The sequence below is a fragment of the Trichosurus vulpecula genome, chromosome 2 (genome assembly GCF_011100635.1).
Source record: "Trichosurus vulpecula isolate mTriVul1 chromosome 2, mTriVul1.pri, whole genome shotgun sequence".
In the NCBI taxonomy this organism is placed as follows: domain Eukaryota; kingdom Metazoa; phylum Chordata; class Mammalia; order Diprotodontia; family Phalangeridae; genus Trichosurus; species Trichosurus vulpecula.
The window spans coordinates 431,777,728-431,795,864 of record NC_050574.1 but is presented as its reverse complement, the minus strand read 5'-3'; the positions used below and the strand labels follow the sequence as shown (position 1 = coordinate 431,795,864).

At 37.7% G+C, this 18,137-nt stretch overlaps 1 pseudogene; it reads left to right on the top strand.

Annotated features, from left to right (window-relative positions):
* Positions 1–2,959: 2,959 nt before the first annotated feature.
* On the top strand, positions 2,960–4,959 carry LOC118840375 (annotated as a pseudogene).
* Positions 4,960–18,137: the final 13,178 nt, after the last annotated feature.

Genomic DNA, 18,137 nt, shown 5'->3' with positions numbered 1-18,137 from the left:
TTGAACATAAAACCTAAGAGAAAAAAAACCTACCCATGTTTTTATGTTTTTCAGTGACCTTACAGTTTGATAAAAGAAAGGAAGAAATACTGTACATCATTTTTCACCTGCCTAAATGATTCATAGCAGGTATTACAAGTCTGTTCTCCTACCTAATGCCTGAAAATCCAAGCTCTGTAATTCTTCCCTGTAGCTCTTTTCACCTATATTGGGTCATCAGAAAATACCATTCACGACCAAGTCATTCAGTAAGAGACTCAGTCAAAACTAAATTGCATGCAAAAGAAGACTAAGATAAAAACCTTTGCTCTTAAGAAGCTTCAGATTTTTTAGATTTGACTGACAGCATATTAGTCAGGTACTGACTAGTACAATATACCCTATAAGTGTTCTGGGAGCTCAGAGAAGGAAGAGAAAGATCAACAAGGCCTGGAACCCCATGCAAAAGGGAGTGTTGAGAATCAGGTCCATGGAAATTAAATCTAAAATGCCGGAAGGGGTATTCCTCAACTACCTTAAAGTTAATTTTTAAGTTTTTTTAGAAAAAAATGTACTGGATTCATTTTTTCAGAAGAAACCATGCTATAAATGGTGGTTAGGTTCTCAGGCCAGGACAGAAAAGGATATTTAACTCATAACGTGTCTTAAGTATAGAACTGTAATAATGCCTAACAACCCTATGGGATAGTGTTTCTATGAGGAAAGACATTGAGTGATAGCTTGAGATGACAAGGAACAGATCATCCCTCCATGGTGGTGGGAATGGGAACTTGCCCAGCTCCGAGTCACTGATAGTGGCCTTGGTGAATTGGGGCATGGCCTTCCAATAGGAAGGGAGTAAGTGGAGCAAAGCCAAGGAAAATAGGATTCAGAACACTGAAGGTGGGAGTGGGGTGGGGGGGGGGTGGGGGGGGAGGGTGACCCCTTTGACTGTTAGGGTTTACAGTGGACAGAATGCTAGACCTAAAGTCAGGAAGATCCAAGTTCACATCCTACTTCAGACACTTATGAACTAAGTGACTCTGGGCAAGTCACTTAACCCCCATCTGCCTCACTTGGTATCTTCATCTGTACAATAGGGTAACAATAGAACCTACCACCAGGGTTGCTATGAGTATTAAATGAGATGATGCACGTAAAGTGTTTTTCAGACCATACAATTTGCTACCTATCATTATCATTATTATTATTGTTGTTGTTATTATTATTATTATTATTTTTATTATTAGGCAGCTAGATGGCACAATGGACAGAGCACCAGACCTGGAATCAGGGAGACCCAAGTTCAAATCCAGCTTCACTTACTAGCTGTGTGACTCCGGGCAAGTCACTTAACCCTGTTTGCCTCCATTTCTTCATTTGTAAAATGAGCTGGAGAAGGAAATGGCAAATCACTCCAGTATCTTTGCAAAGAAAATCCCAAATGGGGTCACGAAGAGTTGGACGCAACTGAGATGACTAAACAACATTATTATTGGTTCAAAAGTGACTTCTCCCTAATAGACTCCTTTAAATCCTCTATTTTCATTGCGTAGGAGTCAGTGATCATTTGTGTGTTTGCACTAAGCTAAAAATTTCCCCCAAGAGTCCATGGGTTTGATAGCCTCCATTCTTTGTCTTTTTTCCTCATTCATTTCTTTTCTGGAACATTGTGTGTTGATTCCAATCTTCCAAGCACTGTCGTGGCCATTTCCAGAAAAGATTTCCATCTGGAAAAAGTACTGGCTGGCCCTTCAGAGATTTGGAGTAAAATCTCATGAACAGTGGAAGGAAGCAGTCACAGAGTTAAAAAACTAGATCTTCTTTTAAGGACCCTGAATCTTAGGAGAAGAATATGGGCAGCTTTCTTTCCCCTGAAAATCTGTGGGATTTAGCACCCAGAACAAATAATTGGTGGAAGAATGGTGCCACTCCATCTCTTGAAGGACCATTATTAGATAACTGGTGATATAGGAGGTTGTTTTGTTCGATTATGAAAACTTTTTAATAAGGTTTTGGCTTTTTTTCCCTTTCTCATTGGTGAAGAAGAGGGGAGGGAGAAAAAATGCTAGTTAATTGAAAAATAAAATTTACTTTAAAATACATAATAGGTATAGAAAATGGGAAAATCTTAGCAATTATAATATATTCAAAACCAGATTGTAACTACACCCTGGATGTGGCTATCCCACACCTATCTCCGAGGAAACCTTCTCCTCACCATAGTTAAAGAAAAGAGTGTCTGACCAATCACTCAATAGTTCCTGGGGTGACCTCTACTCTCTGCCCTTTCACTTCTTCCCTTAAACTTCTGTAATCTGAATTTTGCTCCACTGGGGATGTACTTTCCATTTATATCATCATTTCTAAGGAATTAACTGCTGCCTAAAACACTGTTTTGTCTCATGTGGTTTTTGGGGAGAACCAATTAATGATGCCCAGTGGGGTATCCCTGTGTTAACTCCCAAAGACATTTGTATGTCTCAACCAACTGCCTAATCACTCACTTTCCTGTTTTTTTCAGGTACCAGGGATCAACTCATTTGTTTTCATGCTTCAAACACCTGTTGCTTCTGAGTAGGCTTTTTCTCATCCCCACCCTGTCCCCCCCGAACAGAATGCATTCTTGCCCACAGCCCTTTTCATATTTTCTTGCTAGCAGCCCAGAGTAAAATGTCAAAAAATAAAAAGACTCCTTCCTATACCCTACTTCCTTTTTATTTTCTCCTTAGCAAAAGAAAGCCAAAGTAATACATAGGTATAACATGTGGGGTTTCTTTGTAAGCAGTAGACCAAACACTGATTTTATTCTGATATTTCTTGTCTCATTGAATTACCGAATTCTGTTTGCTTCACTCTAAGGTTTTCCATCTTCTGTTCTAATCTCTTTATTCTCTTTCCAAGTGCTTGAAATTAATTCTTTACCCTGCTGCACCTTGAGGTGCTAGATGAGGATGAGGATGACCTGGAGGTGTTCATCAAGGATGCCTTCCTGATGGACATGAATTCTTATTGTCCTTTGATGTCAACATTCTCTTTGGCTGTGATAAACCAATCCAAGTTTGAAGATGAGCCAGACTTGAAGGGTATTTTCATTACAGTTGATGGTCCCAAAAGCCACATTACTACAATTGAAACTTTCATCAATGACAGTTACAACTAAGACATCTTGGGGTGAATTGGATCCTAGTGAATCTGAAGTTTGAAGATATTATCAAGATTTCCTTTGGTTAAAGGGAAAACTTAAAGAAGTACATCCCACCCTCATTATTCCTCCTTTGCCAGAAAAATTCATAATGAAAGGCATGGTTGAAGGGTTTAATGATGACTTCATTGAGACTTGAAGAAAGGCATTACATAAATTCTTAAATAGAATTGCTGATCACCCAATTAACTTTTAATGAAGATTCAAAGTTTTTCCAAGGCTAGGAACTCTCTTTACACAAGAAACAAGGTCCTGGATTGCTTAGCAGGATGGGGCAGACAGTCAGAGCTGTAGCATCCTCAGTGAGAGGAGTTAAAAACCACCCAGATGAGTTGACTGAAATGAATGATTATGTGGGAACATTTAGCCAGGGGATACATTTCATAGACAAAATATCTCATAGGATTTGTAAGGAAGAAAAGGAGAATTTTGAGGAAATGAAGAAATATGGACCAATCTACACCTGATGGTCAGCATCAGAAAAGGATCTGGCTGACACCCTGGAAGGTGTGGCCAGCTGCATTGACAAGTGTTGTGAGACACTGCTTACAATTTCTGAGACACTGCTTACAATTGTACATGAATATGTTCTTTATAGTGAAATGTTAATGGGAGTTATGGAAAGAGGAGCCCAAATTCAAGCTGAACTGGATTCCAGAGTTGAAGCTTTGACCTACAAAAAGGCTGAAAGGAGTTGCTTACAGAAGAGATGGGAAAATTTGTTGTTGTTGTTGTGTTTGTCCTTCAGTTTTGAAGAGGACCATGGCATCAGGGAAATGATGACATGATTTGCAGTTGACTTTGATTTGAGTGAGGGAGGGCTGTGCAAGGCTGTGCAAGCCTCACTTTTTCCTCCACAGCCATCTAGGTCCAGTGACCTGATATTCATCAGGATGACTGGAGATGACCCAGGATGCATTGGGAGACCCTGGCCCTTTTAGGCTCAGGCCTTTTCATGTACTCACTTAGAGTGAGGTAGCATCCATTAAGTGAACAGGCCTCTTTAAGAAGTGAGTCAAGAGATGGCCCTTTCGATTAGAAAAAAGAAAAAAAAATCAAGCTGGGAGGAGAGACCCTCAGGGTTGCTGTTTCAAAGAGAAGCAGTTACCATTGACATTCACTCTAAGCCAGGAGGGCCCAAAATACCACCATTAAGTGAAGCTTGGGCAGGGACCTATTGCGGTCCAATCTTTGTCATCATTTTCCTGATGTCATGCTCCTCTTCGAAAATGAAGGACAAACACAACCTGTGAGTAGACCCAGCTGCCCGAATGGGGACCCAGCTACTTATGTTACTCAGCTTGTTCTTTCCCTAGCCTTCTCTTTCTCTTCTCCAAAGGAAGGTAAATTTTGATGGCCAGAAGCTGCCTACTTAACTTAGGGTTTACTGGCTAGATTTCTTTCCATCTTTCCTCCCTTCCTCCCTTCTTCCCTTCCTCCCTCTCTCTCTCTCTCTCTCTCTCTCTCTCTCTCTCTCTCTCTCTCTCTCTCTCTCTTTCTCTCTCCCTCCCTCCCTCCTTCCCTCTCCCTCTCTCACAAAACCTTGAACCCAGCTCATTGGGAAAACTAGAAGATAAGGTGGAATGTGCTAATAATGCTTTGAAAGCTGATGGGGACAAATGGAAACAAAACATACAAAATGATATGAAGTTGGCATTTACAGATATGGCTGAGAAAAATATCATCTACTATGAACAGTGCCTTGCCACTGGGAGTCTTTCCTTACAGCTCAAACCAACTTTCATCTGGAAGAAATATCTGAAGATAAACCTTGAGCATACTTAAGGATTTCTGCCTAACCTTTGGTAATGTAGCGCCTACCAACCAAAGACATTCTTTATGGAGTGGGGTGCCTTTATTATAACTAGGTGAAAATGTAGTCACTGTATCTGCAAAGTTAATCTGAAAACTCAGATACTCCAGGGTTCTCACTTGCATTTTGATCATGGAATACATACATACATACATGCATGCATGCATACATATGTATGTGTGTACCTATGTGTGTATCTGTCTATCTAGCTTAGTTTTAATTAATTTATTCCAACATTTTTGTCTGTAAGTACTTGTATATGCTAATTGTTTTCTCAAAATTCTGCAATTAGAATGTGACATTTTTAAAAAGGTTGTAAAGGATCCAATGAATAAAAAAGTTTAATGAGAAAAAAAATGCCAGCTTCAAACTGTTTCTTCCTGAAAAAAGGTTCCCCAGGGGCAGCTAGGTGGCGCAGCGAGTAGAGCACTGGCCCTGGAATCAGGAGGACCTGAGTTCAAATGTGAACTCAGACACTTGACACACTTACTAGCTGTGTGACCTTGGGCAAGTCACTTAACCCTAATTGCCCTGCCCTCCTCGCTACAAAAATAAAAAAAAAATAAACAAATTTATAAAAAAGAGAAAAACCTTTATTTTTTATCGGTGAGTTTTTTATTTAATTTATTTAATATTTTTAGTTTTCAGCATTGATTTTCAACAAGTTTGAATTACAAATATTCTCCCCATTTCTACCCTCCCCCCCACTCCAAGATGGCATATATTGCAGTTGCTCCGTTCCCCAGTCAGCCCTCCCTTCTGTCACCCCACTTCCCCCTCACCCCATCCTCTTTTCCCTTACTTTCTTGTAGGGCAAGATAAATTTCTATGTGCCAGTGCCTGTATATCTTATTTCCTAGTTGCATGCAAAAACTTTTTTTTTCAACATCTATTTTAAAACTTTGAGTTCGGAATTCTCTCCCCTCTTCCCTCCCCACCCACCCTCCCTAAGAAGGCAAGCAATTCAACATAGGCCACATGTGTAACGTTACTCATGTTGTGAAAGACTAACTATATTTTGCTCCTTCCTATCCCATCCCCCTTTATTCAATTTTCTCCCTTGACCCTGTCGCTTTTTAAAAGTGTTTGCTTTTGATTACCTCCTCTCCCTATCTGCCCTCCCTTCTATCATCCCCCCTTTTTTATCTCCTTCCTCCTTCTTTCCTATAGGGTAAGATACCCAGTTGAGTGCGTATGTTATTCCCTCCTCAGGTCAAATCTTATGAGAGCAAGATTCACTCATTCCCCCTCACCTGCCCCCTCTTCCCTTCCTACAGAACTGCTTTTTCTTGCCACTTTTATGTGAGATAATTTACCCCATTCTATCTCTCCCTTTTTCCCTCTCTCAATATATTCCCCTCTCATCCCTTAATTTGATTTTATTTTTTATATATCATCCCTTCATATTCAACTCACCCTGCACCCTCTGTCTATACACACACACAAACACACACACGCATATATATATATACACACACACATACATTTATATATATATGTATGTATGTATGTATGTATGTATGTATATTCCCTTCAGCTACCCTAATACTGAGGTCTCATAAATTATACATATCATCTTTCCACATAGGAATGTAAACAAAACAGTTCAGCTTTAGTAAGTCCCTTATTGATTTCTCTTTGTTGTTTACCTTCTCATGCTTCTCTTGATTCTTGTGTTTGAAAGTCACATTTTCCATTCAGTTCTGGTGTTTTTCACTGAGAAAGCTGGAAAGTCCTCTATTTTATTGAAAATCCATATTTTGCCTTGGAGCATGATACTCAGTTTTGCTGGGTAGGTAATTCTTGGTTTTAATCCTAACTCTGTTGACCTCCAGAATATCGCATTCCAAGCCCTTCGATCTCTTAATGTAGAAGTTGCCAGATCTTGGATTATTCTGATTGTGTTTCCACAATACTCAAATTGTTTCTTTCTGGCTACTTGCAGTACTTTCTCCTTGATCTAGGAGCTCTGGAATTTGGTGACAATATTCCTAGGAGTTTTCTTTTTGGGATCTTTTCAGGAGGCAATTGGTGGATTCTTTCAATTTCTATTTTACCCTCTGGCTGTAGAATATCAGGGCAGTTCTCCTTGATAATTTCTTGAAAGATGATATCTAGGTTGTTTTTTTGATCATGGCTTTCCAGTAGTCCAAGAATTTTTACATTATCTCTCCCGGATCTATTTTCCAGGTCAGTGGTTTTTCCAGTGAAATATTTCACATTGTCTTCCATTTTTTTCATTCCTTTGGTTCTGTTTTATAATATCCTGATTTCTCATAAAGTCACTAGCTTCCACTTGCTCCAATCTCATTTTTAAGGTAGTATTTTCTTCAGTGGTCTTTTGGACCTCCTTTTCCTTTTGGCTAGTTTTGCCTTTCAAGGCATTCTTCTCCTCATTGGCTTTGGAGCTCTTCTGCCATTTGAGTTAGTCTATTTTTTAAGCTGTTATTTTCTTCAGTATTTTTTGGGTCTCCTTTAGCAAGTCATTGACTTGTTTTTCATGGTTTTCTTGCATCCTTCTCATTTCTCTTCCCAATTTTTTCTCTACTTTTCTAACTTGCTTTGCCAAATCCTTTTTGAGCTCTTCCATGGCCTGAAAGCAGTTCATGTTTTTCTTGGAGGCTTTTGATGTAGGCTCTTTGAGGTTGTTGACTTCTTCTGGCTATATGTTTTGGTCTTCTTTGTCACCAAAGAAAGATTCCAAAGTCTGAGTCTGAATCTGAGTCCATCTTGGCTGCCTGGCCATGCTCCCAGCCACCTTACTTGAGCCTTGAATTTTTCATCAGGGTATGACTGCTCGTAGAATATAGAGTACTTTGTTCCAAGCTTGAGGGGCTGTGCTGTTGTTTTCAGAGCTATTTCTGCACAGCAAGCTCTGCCACACCAGTGCTCCTCTTCCCCCAAGAACCCCCAACTCAGACTGGACTGAGATCTAAGCTGGCTCTGCACTCCTGCTCAGATCTGCCACTTAATTCCTCCCACCAGGTGGGCCTGGGGCTGGAAGCTACTGCAGCTGTAGTTCTGTAAGCAGAATTGCATCACCTCTGCTGCCCATGGGGTGGTGGTGGAACCATGAACTCCTTTCACTCTGCCCCCCACAGTTTTTCCCACTAACCTTCTCTGTTGTCTTTGGAATTTGTGGGTTGAGAAGTCTGGTAACTGCCACAGCTCACTGATTCAGGGTGCTAGGGCCTGTTCCACCCGGCTCCCGGTCTGGTTGGTCCAGGCGTGGCCCATGATGGTCTGTGCTCCGCTCTGCTCCCAGTTCCATGTGACAGACCCTTCCCAGTGACCATCCAGGCTGTCCTGGGCTAGAGCCCTCCTTCCCTCTGCTATTTTGCGGGTTCTGCAGTTCTAGAATTTGTTCAGAGCCATTTTATAGGTGTTTGGAGGGACCTGGGGGCGGAGCTCACACAAGTCCCTACTTTCCAGCCACCATCTTGGCTCTGCCCCCTGAAAAACCTTTATTTAAAAGAAAGGTTCCCCAAGTCTTCAAAGTTACTACAGCATCATCCTGGACCAGAGAATATCTGTTCTTGCTCCAAGAATTGGCAAGGTTGGAAAGGAAAAGCCCCATTATACCCTCATAATCCAGGGATGCTCTAGAATTCACAGAACTGTTAAGGGGACTGAGACCCAACCACAGGCTAGAGGTTTTGATTTGGTGAACACCAAAGCCAGAGGAGTAAAAGAAGTCACAAAAAAACAAAGAAAAGGAAAGATTGTAGAGAGCAAACAGAAGAGTTTGAAAAAGCCATTTATTTATTATTATTATTATTTTAGATCGCAATGTATTGTATAATTGATAATAAACAACATAAATCTTGCTTTATTTTTAAAATAACCTGTACTTTTGAGTACTTTCAAGAATATATTTGGGAAACTAGGATAAGGAGGTGAAGAAGAACCAGAAAAATGCTTAAAGGCATCCCTAAATTGTCATTTCAACTCCCAGGCTAACAGATTGATAGGAATCTGCCATTTCCTCTGGTGAGTAAGAAATAAATAACAAGGAGAAACAAGCAGCTATAGTAATAATAAATCAAAATTAATATAAAATCTGAGACATTTCATAAATGTCTGAATGAATCATTCCTTTTCCTCCCAGTTTTTTTGAAGATGTAAGCAGAATATTCCTGACCTTCAAGCTTTCTAGTGTTTACTGTTTGCTTTTGTTACTCTACCTTACATTTATAAAATATTTTTGTTTAATCCTATAAAATGGAGGCAGGCAGTGTTTTAATTGATGCAAATGCTGTAGTCTCACTATCCTGTCGTCTGAGCTTATAGGCACTCTGTGACCGGCGTCAAAAGATGGACAGATTAATGTAACAGATGTAACAGATTAATGAAGGCCATTTAATGATAATAATAAATGTATTGAGATCTAGCAGTTATTGGCTTTAAGAGAAAGGGGAAGGAATAACATAATCTCTTCCTCAAAAAAATTCTTTTATATTGGTCTCAGAAGGATGATGTGAGTCATTGAGTATCACTTCCTCCTCCCAATCTAAAACTAATAAAAAGGTTGGGACATCACTATGACACAGACTATCTCTTAGTCATCAACTGCATAAACCTGGCAACTCTGAAACTCAGAATATTGAAAGGTTTGAGCCCCAAAACATTGTTACCCCAGCTCCAGTAGAATATATAGGTCCATTGTATGGTAGGTCACAGGCATAATGAAAAGAGGGTACTTCTTTCCATTCCATGAACCAAATAATTAAAATCTCAGAGTGGTGCATTATTTTTTTAAATTTTATTTAGCATTTTATTTTTCCTCAATTACATTTAAAAACAATTTTTAACATTTGTTTTAAAAACAAATTCTCTCTCTTCCTTCATCTGCATCCTTCCTCACTGAGAAGGCAAGCAATTGGAAATAGGTGTTTAGTCACATAAAACATAATTCGTAATAGTCATGTTCTAAAAGAAAAAAACAGACAAAAAACTCAAGAAAAATAAAGAAAGTAAAAAAATTATGCTTCAATATGTATTCAGACATCATGAGTTCTTTCTCTGCGGATGGATAGCATTTTTCTTCATAAGTCATTCAGAGTTGCATTGGCTCATTGTATTACTGAGAATAGCTAAGTCATTCACAGCTGATCATTGCGCAATATTGCTGTTACTTTGTACACAGGACATTTCACTTTGCATCAGCTTGTGTAAATCTTTTCAGGTTTTTCTGACAGCATTCTGCTCATCATTTCCTATAGCACAATAGTGTTCCATCCCAATCACATACCACAATTTGTTCAGCCATTCCCAAATTTCCAATTCTTTGCCACCAGAAAAGAGCTGCTAGAAATATTTCTGTATATATAGGTCCTTTTCCTTTTTGTTTTTTATTTCTTTTTGGATACAAATCTAGTAGTGGTATTGCTAGGTCAAAGGGTGTGTCTGCAGGGTTTTATTGTCCTTTGGGTATAGTTCCAAATTGCTCTAAAGAATGGTTGAATCAATTCACAACTAGAGTTACAGAATAGAGTTCTGTAAGAATAGAGTTACTATTCTTACAGAAACAGAGAAAATCCATTACCCCCACCCCAAACCTCCAGTAAAGAAAGACATGGGACTACGTTAGTTTTCAAATAACTGTTTTGTGTCATAAATAGGCACCACAATTAAATGCAGCAAGTGATTATGCAGAGAAAGATAAGCTAGAATGGTGTTATAACAGAAGAGAGAATAGCAAATTCCATATCTCTAAACTCTATGATGATCTGGCTTCCAACTTCATCACTGAACTGATAACTGCTGTCTTTAAACTCAACAACAAAAGTTTAATTACCCTATTTAATGGTCTTTTTTCAGTCCTCAACCTTCTTGATCTCTCCACTGTATTAGACATTACTGAGGAAGCCAGGTAGCAGAGTGGCTAGAGCACTAGACCAAGTCAGGGAAGACTTTAATTCAAATCTGGCCTCAGAAATTTATTGGCTGTGTGACCCTGGGCAAGTCACTTTACCTCTGTCTATTTCAGTCTCTTCATTGGTAAAATAAAAATAATAATAGGACCTACTTTCAAGGATTATTGTGAGAATAAAAATGAGTTATGTGTAAAGTACTTTGTAAACTTTAACACACTATAAAATTATTATTATTAATTATTGACTACTTTCTTCTTTTGGTTATTCTCACCTTTCTGAATTTTTATGTACTGCTCACTTCTAGTTCTTCTCCAACCACTCTGATCTCTCATTTTCACTCTAGTATATTGTCCACATTACATTCCCTAATGGGGTGTTCCCTAAGACCCTGTTCTGAACCTTTTTTCTCTTCTTTCTCTACAATCTCTCATCAGCACAGCACCAAAAGTGCCTATTGGACATTTCAGGTTGGTTGTCCCAAAGAGATTTCAAACTCAGTATTTCCAAAATAATACCCATTATCTTTCTCCACAAACCTATCCCTCTTCCAAATTTCCCCATTTCTGTCAAAAGTAGCGCCATTCCTCCAGTCTCCCAGTTTTGTAACTTTGGTATTATATTCTCAACTGCTCACTCACCCTCTCCCCACTTGCCAGATTTTGCTGTTTCTATCTTTACATCTCTCACATCTCACTCTTTAGTCTGAGCCCTCGTTACTTTTTGCATAGACAATTACAATGTAATCCTCCTTCAAATGGTCTCTCTGCCTCATACCTCAACACTCCACTCCATTCTCCACACTTCTGCCATCTGATTTTCCTTTGTCACAGATCTGTCTGTCACTCCCCTCCTCAAACTGTAGGGTTTCCCTAGTGCCTCTAGGATAAAATATAAACTCCTTTTGCTTTTAACGCTCTTCAAAGTCTGGCACCAATCTATCTTTACAGCCTCCATCATACATTACTCTCCCTTCCATACTCTACAGTCCAGACAAACCGGTCTTCCTTTTGTTCCTCACACATGATACTCTGTCTCTGTACTTTTTCGTCATCCCTCATGCCTATGATACAATCCCTACTCACCTCTACAAGAAACAACTTAAGTACTACTTTATCTCATATGAGATAAGATTTTTAAAGTCCCAGTACCTGGGCATAGCAGACACTCAGTAAATGCATATTTCCTTTCCTTCCTCTTCTCTTTCCCTTCCCCTTCTACAACTTTCCTGACCCCGCCCCCAGCTACTTGTGCCCTCCTTCCCTAATTACCCTGTATTCATTCTGAATTTATTCTATATATGTATATATATTGATATTAATATTCTCATATATGTACATGTTGTCTCCCCAATAGAAAGTTAGTTCCTTGAGACCAGGAATTGTTTCTTTTTTTGTATCCACTTTGTATATCACATAGTAGGTGCTTAATAAATACTTGTTGGCTGATTGATCATAATTGAGAGAGAGTTTGGTATAGGGGAAGAATTTCTGAACTTGGAGCCAAATGACCTGGGTAAAAATCCTGTCTGTGACACGTGCTAACTGATGCAGGTCATTGAACAAGTCATAGGAGTTTAGGATTATAAATTTCGGGTTGGAAGGACCTTAGAGGTCACCTAGTTCAATCTCTTTATTTTACCTGCTGCCCATGATCACACTAGTAGCAAGAGGCAGAGCCAGGATCTGAACCATAATAACCTGACTTCTTTGATTCTATAACCAATGCTTCTTCTACTATGCTACTCTTAACCTTTCTGAATTCCAGTTTTCTCATATGTAAAATGATGATAATTCTTAATCAGTTATACCTCACAGGGTTGTAATGAGGTATATGCTTTGTAAACCTTAAAAATCATGTAAAAATAGAGATTAATATTATTGCAAGTACTAGTAAATATTTGTGCCTACTATGTGTAAGACACTAGATACCAAGTTCTAGGTACTAAGGCTACAAAAAGGAATAAAATAGGATCCAATCAGTTCTGGGCATTCAGTCACCATAGTGCCCAGGAACTTTATTACCATGCCTTGTATTTTATATTCAACCTTACCTGAATCAGAGAACTTTGTATCTCTCTCAGCTAGTGTGGAGCTCTGCATGTACTTCATAAATGGTTATGACATATTATACCACATGACTCCCGCTAGACTATAAATTCCTTGAGGACAAGGACAATGTTTTTTTTACCATCTTTGTCTCCATAACATTTAGCATAATACTTTGCGTGTAGTAGGCACTTTAAAAATGTTTGCCTAATAACGTTGAATAGTGGGTAAGGTATAAGGTTGGGAAGATATGTTGGATAGAACAGCCAACTCTGCCAGAGTCTGAGTCTTAACTGAATGAAGTGTGAACCTCCTCTTGCTGTTTTCAAGCCTAGAAATAAATAAGTTTCCAGAAAAGCTGAGAATTTCTAAAAACTACAGAAATAAGAAACTACAACTAAATCTGGATTGGCCATGGGCTGGCTAATTATGCCATTTCTAGATTTTCATTGACACACATGAGGAGGAGGTGTAGCGACACAATACCAACAATAACACAGAGCCATATGGACCAAGTACTATGCTGGCAAAACATCTGATTTGCTTTTGATCCTATGTTTTAGTTATGTCACCAATGTTTGATCTCATAAGCGACCATATGCTTTTTTGGAGAGCTACATTATGTTGAATTTTTATTAGTTTACTCTTGCTTTCACTTGTTCCCAAACAAGCACTCAAAAATAAGTTTACTATTCTAACACTTCATTTTTTTCACCCAAAACTAAAAATGTCCCCTCAAAATCATATATGACTGTCATGGTTACCAGCATTTGAGGAATGTTAATATCAGCCAACCTGAGCAAAAGTCCAAATTCAGTACATGAATGTAGTATGGAGGGGACTCTGGTTTCTCAAAAACACCAACATCTACCCTGGAAAGGCTTTAAAATAGGCCTATTGTCTAAGGAACAGTCTAGCTAACTATAGAGAATGAATGAAAGAATGAATGAATGAATAAGTGAAAAAAACTTCTATTAAGCATTTGCTGATTCTATTAAGCACTTAATCAGCTGTAGTATACAAGGGACTAGGGAGAGAGAGAGAGGAATAGAGAAGGAGAGAAAAGGAGAGAAAGAGAGAGACAGACAGAGAAGAGAAAGACAGAGAGAGAGAGAGAGAGTGAGAGAGAGAGAGAGAGAGAGAGAGAGAGATTGTCTGTCCCAGCAAGGAACTGACATTCTGAAAGAGGACAACGGACAATGGCACATATAGAGGAGTGGGGGCCAGGGGAGGGTAAAGCAGCAGAAATGGTAAAGTGGTTAAAGGGAAGTTTATTATCACACTCTTTCTAAAGCGATGGTAGCACTGATTTGATGACTGTTCTCAGAACAAGAGGTAGAAAGGGATAAGGAAAGTGGACAACATGACTGCACAGCAGGATTGTAGAATGATTAGATAGCTGGGCATGGCTAGATGTAGTGAGCTCTTCTCCTCAATTGAGGAAGGGGAAGGAAGGAAGGAAGGAAGGAAGGAAGGAAGGAAGGAAGGAAGGAAGGAAGGAAGGAAGGAAGAACTGCATTGCTCAACTGGAACTGGACAGTTGGGTCTCCAGTGGGGCAGCTTGGACTACTCACAGGTTGTTGTTTGTCCTTCATTCTCGAAGAGACCATGACATCAGGAAAATGATGCCATGACTTAGAAGTGAATTGGATTTAAGTGAGGCACAGCTGTGCAAAGTCACCAGCCTTACTTTCTTCTCTGGAGCCCTCTACGTCCAGTGGCAAGATATAGATCAGGATGATTGGAGATGGTCCCACTGTAACTCCTATAGGGAGGGTGCAGGAGGCAGGCATGGTAGCCTAGATACCATAGCAAGAAAATGGTATAGTTGGATGACTGAAGCTGTCTAAGTGTTGAAGTTTTTAGCCATGGCAACCCACAATATAGGCAAAAACACAAAGCAGACTTCTATCTTATACAACTCGGCTAATTTCTATATGGACAGTAGCAGAGCAGTAGAAAACAGGGAAAAGGACATTGACAATTATATAGTTCTAGACAGAAACATATTTTAACTGTTGATACTTTGTTAAACATCCAACAAGTTGACACACTACTAGAAACTAAATCACCTCCAGATTTATATCATCAGAATTAATTTCCTCATGCACCCAAAGTTAACAAGAAAAATCAGCTTAAAGGTTATTTTGTCATCTTGCCCCACACAACTCATAATAAGCATAAACAGACCAACATGAAGATATATGTCAAAATCCACTGAAAAGGATGATAACATAGAGAAATTCTATGATAAATTTGACAAGATTCTCTAAACTAAATCAACATATGCCCTAACATTGAGACATCTGAAAGTAATAATGGTCCAGGATAGATAAACTAACCAACAAACAGACAGATAGATAACATATAGATTTACGGATAGATAAATAAAAGCATTTATATAGTGCTTTCCCAATAATCATAATGATAAAGTAAGGATGTATACTTCATTATTATTTGATGTTGATCTACAAGAGCAATAAGACAGGAGAAAGAGAGTTAATGTGTAAAAATTGGTGAAAAGGATATAAAACTATCCCTAATTGATGGTGATTTTACTTAGAAGATTTCAGGGAATCAGCAAAGATACTGAGATAATTAATAGCTTCGGCAAAGTTATACACCACAAAATAATACCACAAAATTATCAGCATTTTTGTATAATAACAATTAAATTCAAAATGAAATAATAGAAAGGGAAATATCATTTAAAATGACTCTGTAATACATGAAATATTTATGGCAACTCCATAATACATAAAAAATTTGTGGCCTAATCAGCCAAGCATACAAAATTTTTGTATAGATTCAATTTAGAAGTGTTCCTTAAAGAAATAAAGATCAACTTTAATAGCTAGAGTAATATTCAGTGCTCATGGTTTGACCATGCCAACATAATAAAAATAACAATACTACAAAAGTTAATTTATAATTTTAATATTCTTCCAATCAAACTGTCAAGGCAACACTATTCAGAACTTGATAAAATAATAACAAAATTCATTTAAGAAACCAAAGATCTAGAATATCAGGGAAATAATGAAAAAGGTAGAAATGAAGGGGGAATAGGAATTCAAGGCCTCAAACCATATTATACAGCAGGAATCATCAAGCAATTTTGCATTAGTTTAAAAATAGAGAAGTAGACCAGTAGAAAAGATGAGCAATGGGAGAATAAGAAGTGATGAAATTCAATAACTCAGTGTTCACTAAATATGAAGCTTTGCTTAGTAAAGAACTCACTATCTAATAAGAATTGCTGGGAAAAATACAAAGTCATCTGGAAGAAATTAGGCTTAAACCAACATTTTATACTATACTCCATAATCTTTTCAAAATAGATATTCTAAATGGTTATTAAAGTTCATATCATAAAAATTTAGAAGTTCATCATATGCCTTCCACAACTATAAATAGGAGATTATTCTTATTCAAATGAGGAATAGAGTCGTTTATGAAAGATAAAATAAATAATTTTCATTCCTGAAATTGAAAAGTTTCTACAGAAACAAAATTACTATACTTTATCCTAATAAGAAGAGAAGTTGTCAAATGTGGAAAAAATCTTTGTCAAATTCCTTAGTTAAGAGTTTAGACTCTAAGACATACAGAGAACATATGCATACACATATATGAAAAATATTTATAACACATATATAATGTGTACATTTATACAATGTTTAAATGTGTACATATGTCTATATAAAACCAAAAGCCATTCCCCAATAGACAAGTGACCAAAGGATATGAACAAATAGCTCTCAAAAGAATTAGAAACTCTTAACTATTATATGAAAAATTCCTTCAAATCACTAATAAGAAAAGAAACCCAAATCAAAACAACCCTGAGATTTCACCTTACAAATGGGCAAAGATAGTACCATTAACACTGAAGAAGTCGTTGCAAGAGAGGCACAGTAGTACAGTGTTGACTTAACACAACCATTTTGGACATCGGTTTGGAGTTATGCAAATAATGGGACTGAAACAATCTGTACCCTTTGACTCAGATATTTCACTTCTAGGTCCACATCCAAAGGAAGTCATTTATTAAAAAAAGTTCCTATATACACCAAAATATTTATAGCAGTACCTTTTGTGGTAGCAAAAAATTGAAAATAAAGTAGATGCTCACCTACTGGGGAATAGCTAAACACAAGCATAACAGAATACTATTATGCTATAATAAATGACAAATATGATGAATGCAGAAAAGTATGGAAATATTTAAATGAACTAAAGCAGAGTATACGGAATTTTTAAAACATATATGTGTATATGTATATATATATATATATATATATATATATACACACACACACACATACATACATAATGATTATAACCATGTAAACAACCACCACAAAATGATCAAAAGTGAACGCTAAAAACTTACAAGAAACAAGCATGGCCCCAAAGAAGGGCCATTAGAAGATACCTATCTCCACTCCTTTGTGGATGTGGGAGGTTCACAATTGTGGGATATTGCATATATTCTCAGAGGATTTTTTGATACATTGTTTAGTTTTGCTGATTAGTTTTTTTTTCTCTTCTTCCTTTTTCTTTTAAAAATATTCTTAGTTATATGGAATGGCTTTCTGGGAGAGGAAGGGGAGATGGGGGAAATTTAGGCAACATAAAAGAAAATATACCAATAAAATTCACTTTTTTTAAAAAAAAGAATCAGTTTTTTGTGCTTTGTCAGATCATTAATTGGCCATAATAAGATAAAAAATAAATACTATTTTTTTAAAGAAAAGATAAATATAAAAGGCAACACTACATGTAATTAATTACAGAACACTCAACCTAAGCTATCTTTAAATTTTATTTTTTTTTAGTTTTGCAAGCTTAAAGATAACAGCTGTATCAACATCCAAACATCAAATCTCCTTATCCAGCAGAAGTATGTGGCAAAGACTGCGAGTTCCTCGATGAGGGAAGGGATTGTTGTTTGCCTTTCTTTGTATCCCCAGTGTTCAGCACACTGCCTGGCACATAGTAGGTCCTTAACAAAAGCTTAATGACTGACCTACTGACAGAGACGGGCAACATTAGCTGAGGCAACAAGCAGCATCACCTCACAAAGCAGCAAAAAGCAGTTGAGAAGAAAAATGAAGTTGCTAAAAGGTAAGTCCCATTCTTCTGAGTTCATTTGTAGATGAAACTGGAAATGAAACAATAGACTTGGATTGAGATATACCTGCTGGCATTTTTAT